General features: G+C 45.5%; 1 protein-coding gene across 1 annotated transcript in view; it reads left to right on the plus strand.

The window, feature by feature from the left end:
- The window catches only part of syt7a (synaptotagmin VIIa), a 220,700-nt gene that overhangs the window by 165,793 nt on the left and 49,907 nt on the right, over positions 1 to 5,000 (plus strand). The window lies entirely within an intron of this gene.

The following is a 5,000-nucleotide window of genomic DNA, read 5'->3' on the forward strand; positions in this document are numbered from 1 at the left end:
GCTCCTTGATGTTGGAGGCCCTCATACCACTGAAGGACTCAAGACAGTATAGTATGTGAAATAGAACTTAGAACAGGAGAACAATCTACACTTTTGTCTACATTACAAGGCTACATGATCCAGTGGCACTGGCTGACATCTAACACCTTTTTCATGAGGCTATATGCTAATAATGGTTCAAAAATACAACAGCAATTAGTGTGCCCTTTTGGGCTATGTCATTAGCCTGATTATGCTAAAGAAAGTTCAACTGTGCAAAGTGCACTTAGTTATGTCGCCTGACTAATAATGCGAAAGCGCCCCAACTTCTTTTGGGTGCGGTTGCGTCATCATTAGCCCCGTACTGCTACACCGCGTTAGTGAAGCAGGCCGTGCAGCAGTGGGGTCACGTCGGGTGCTTCAAGGGACTGTACAACCGCATCAGTGTACGCACCTTATATAAAGAATGGACCTGTGTGCCCCAGTAGTCTACAAGCAAGATAAACAAAACCTTGAAGACGAGTTTCCCCTTTAGTGGTGCTGTAAGGAACCGTAAGACATTCACCTTGTATAAATATTGGACCTGTGTAGCCTAGAAGTAGACAAGCATATAAACAAAGCCTTGAAGACAAGTTTCACCTTAAGCATTTAGAGAACTTCTGGATACTACACGGGACTGTAAAACAAAATCAGCTTGTTCGCCTTATTTAAAAAATGAACCCGTGTGCCCTAGTGTACAAGTAGATATTCAACAGACAATTAGTTTCCCCTTAAGCTTGTATAGAATGTCAACTGAGTCCAAGTTTGGTTAGGTCATAAACTCGTTTGAGTCACTAAGTCTGAAAGCTAAAAAAAGATGACGTGAATGTGCTCGTGACTTACTAAAAAGATGACTCAGTGTGGGTATGTGTGAAGGAGACAGTGAGAGCAACAGACAAGATGTGTAGTATTTCTAGATTCATATCAAATCGTGTGTGTGTGTGTGTGTGTGTGTGTGTGTGTGTGTGTGTGTGTGTGTGTGTGTGTGTGTGTGTGTGTGTGTGTGTGTCTGAGTTAGAGAGAGAGAGAGAGAGAGAGAGAGAGAGCGAGAGACCGGAGAGAGGCTAGATGTTTTGCTTTTTATGACGAATATTGCCATTTGTTTGCATCAGGATTTTCTGTGCGTATTCGCACTGTGTAATTGTGCAGGCAAGAGACACTATGTCGGTGTGTGGGTAGGTCTTTGATGTCTATGTCATGGCAGATGCAGGGTCTTGACAGTATTCGTGTCTGTGTGTAGGAGTGTAAGTATAGCTTTCGCTGTACATTGTTGTCGTCGGGGCAGGCACTGGCAGGAGGGTTTGCTCTGCCACTATTTGTGTCTGCGTGTAGGTTGCTGTCCTAGAAAACCCCTGTAGGCGTGACAAGTGACGACTGCTCTGACGCCAAGCCCAGCGAGCTGAGGACTGATCCAGAATCAGTCGTGCAATGCACGGAATGGGAGCCTGTCTGTGGAACGTTGCTGGCATCGGGGAGGCGAATGCAGATGATTGGCTGTCAGTTGCCGGGGGTAGACCTGTGAACCGTGCCCAGGTATAGTGTAGTAATGGGGATGCAGAGGAGTTTGGACGGAATTGTAACAAGGTGAAGCCCTCTCGGGCTCAAAACACCCCGCAAGGATGTCCCCAAGTTGAGCCCTGATGGAAAGCCTTCGTCACCTAACGAGCTCGTTCATCACCCTAATGATGACTCTCACCTGAGGCTCCTCACGTCATTGGTTCGTCGTGACTCTGGCTCAGCCAATCAGCTATCTCTTTTTGTTCCTGTTCTCTGTGTCTGTCCGTCCGTCTGTCTTGTTTTGTCTTTTTTTCACTACTTGATATTCCTTCTCCACCTCGCTGCTTTTCTTCTGTCATTTCTTTCTTTTCTTTCTCTTCTGGCTGCTTAGCACATCCCTCCTTTCCTCTTGGCTTGCTGCTCGATTGCTATGGATTTCTCATTTGTTTCTCCAGACGTTGTGTTTGTTTCTTCTCTACATCTGCTCCCTTCCACTCGTCTAATGATCAGCGGCCCAATCCATCTCTCCCTCCTTTTTCTCCTTCTGTTGCTTTTTCTCTGTTTTTTTCCCCTCATTCATTTCTCTTCATTTTGTTTTGAATCTCTTCTCTCTATTTCATTTTACTTATTCTCATTATCCTGTAAAATGCCAGTGCCTGCCTCACTTGAGAAACACACACACACACACACACACACACACACACACACACACACACACACACACACACACACACACACACACAGACGCGCGCGCGCGTGCACACACACACACACACACACACACACACACACACACACACACACACACACACTCACACACACACACACACACACACACACACACACACGCACACACGCACACACATACTTACGCTCTCTCTCTCACTCTCTCTCTCTCTCTCTCACACACACACACACACACACACACACACACACACACACACACACACACACACACACACACACACACACACACACGCTGTCACATGAACATACCCCGTAGACACAGACAAACAGACATGCCACTACATGTACGCGCACAAGTTTACTTATATACTGTTTATGTGCGTGTGCTTATTTGTGTTTAAATTGTGTGTGTGTGTGTGTGTGTGTGTGTGTGTGTGTGTGTGTGTGAGAGAGAGAGAGAGAGAGAGAGAGAGAGAGAGAGAGAGAGAGAGAGAGAGAGAGAGAGAGTGTGTGTTTATTTGTGTTTAATTTGTCCCTGGCTTAGCTGTGCCGCTGTCTCCCTTGCTGGCTGCTCCGCCACCGCTCGGAATTTACTGGAGGCTCATGATTAACGACAGAAGCTTTGCTGCCCAGAGACATCTCAGTGTGTGTGTGTGTGTGTGTGTGTGTGTGTGTGTGCGTGCCTGCGTGCGTGCGTGCGTGCGTGCGTTGGTGCGTGCGTGCGTGCGTTGGTGCGTGTGTGTGTGTGTGCAGCCGTAACTCAGTTTAAGCAGTCGGCTGTGATGAAGTGTGGCCGGGAGAGCCTTGTTTGGCTTCCTCATCTTTAACATGCTCCTAATGGCAGATTACCACGGGGCATAGCCTCTCTCCTCCCTCTTCATCTCTCTTTCTCTCTCTCTTCATCTTTCCTCTGTCTCTTTGTCTCTCTGTCTCTCTCTCTCTCTCTCTCTCTCTCTCTCTCTCTCTCTCTCTCTCTCTCTCTCTCTCTCTCTTTCTCTTTCCCTCTCTCTCTTTTTCTCTTATACACACACACACACACACACACACACACACACACACACACACACACACACACACACACACACACACAAAAGGATATGAACACACAAATGCACATGAACACACCATCACCTCAGCACTAGCATTTGTCAGCTGTCTTTTTCACATGCACATGCCTACTGGCTGCTATGAAAGCTCAAGTCACAAACATACTACGCACACCAATCTCTAGAGCAGCACACACTAACAGGGGTGTCATTCAGGGGGGTAAAATGTGACTGAGTCACCAGGGGCCCCTCTATATGAGGGGCCCATACACAGTAGTGGTGTCAACAATGATCGATTTGGTGATGCAATCCAATGCGGGGCATGGACGATCCAGAATCGATCCGGCAAGTTCCAGAATCGATCTGGGAATTTTTTTAAGCTTCAATTACTTCCATGGATATTTCGGGAGTGAATGTTAAATTAAAAAATAAAGCACTTAAAAATATTGCAAGACTGATGCAGACTGCTACAGACTGATACAGCCAATAAATTGTTGCTCAGTATCTGACTACTTGTATTGCCTCATCATGACTGATAAAACATTTGCTTTGCTCAGGGCCGGTTTTTAGCATAGGCCGGCTAGGCGGTCGCCTAGAGCGCCATGTGAAGAAGGGGCGCCGAAATGGCGCTCTCCTATGCGTAATTTTGCGATATGAAGTTTTTTTTATGAAGTCGCAATCAACAAAGAGTGGCGAAAGCGCTCCTCACGGCAAAGCGCCCCTCAGCCAATAGTAATATCGCTTCCAACTGTCTCTGGGAAGTCTGTGAACCAATAAACAGACAGTTCTGAGAAAGGGGGCGGGACGAGTGACAGCCAGCGCTCTATTTTGAATTTGGAGACTCACTCGAGAGACAGAGAGGGCAAGTGCAAACAATAGTGCTCCTCTGCTGGATGGAGATTATTATGTTCTCATTAAACCACTCATTGCATGATGCAGGAGTTTCAGAGGGTGTTTTGGAACTATGTGATTTAATCAGCAACCGTTTGTGATTATGGAAAGCCTAATAGTTATGAGGTTACTATTTGGAATTAGAGAGAAAAAGAGCTTTGTTTTTGATCAGAGAAATCGCTAGTTAGCATGCTAACATTAGCCAAGTATGCCAAGCAATGAAATCCAGTAAAGTAGCTGTTAGTAGCCTACTCACTACTCACTAACACCCACCTGATATCATAATAGGCCTACTTGCTTAGGTTGACAAGCAATGTAAAGTAAGACTGGTGCAATGTTTAAAACAATTTTAGCTGCCATATCTCCTTCCATCCACATGAATTACCTGCTTGTTGTAAGCTTAAAAAACATTAATTTCCAGACCAGAATGACATAGCCTACATTAATCATGTAACAGAACCATGCACAGCAGACAAGTGAGGCTATTTACTATATTTTGTATATTATGAAATTCAATAGCGTGACAGCTCTTCTCCCTTTCTCTCACCCTGTCCCTCCAGTTCAAACACATAGATAGCCCCCTTCTCATTCTCCTACTCACAAATGCACCACTATTTCCAGTCCAGAAATGAAATTGGTTTGGAAGACAGCACAAATGTGTAGCTTATTAAAATTGTTATGCTGCCATGCTTTGTGATGCTGTAGGTAGTGTAGATCAATGCAGACCTCCTTGGTAGGCTTATTGTCTACACATGCATTTTACATGCAAATGTAGGCCTACTGTATCACTCTCCTGGCATTTCAATTTCACGTTACAATTCAAACACATTGATAACCTCCATCTCATCTGGGGTTTGGGGC

Source organism: Engraulis encrasicolus, chromosome 4 (assembly GCF_034702125.1).
Source record: "Engraulis encrasicolus isolate BLACKSEA-1 chromosome 4, IST_EnEncr_1.0, whole genome shotgun sequence".
Classification (NCBI taxonomy): Eukaryota; Metazoa; Chordata; class Actinopteri; order Clupeiformes; family Engraulidae; genus Engraulis; species Engraulis encrasicolus.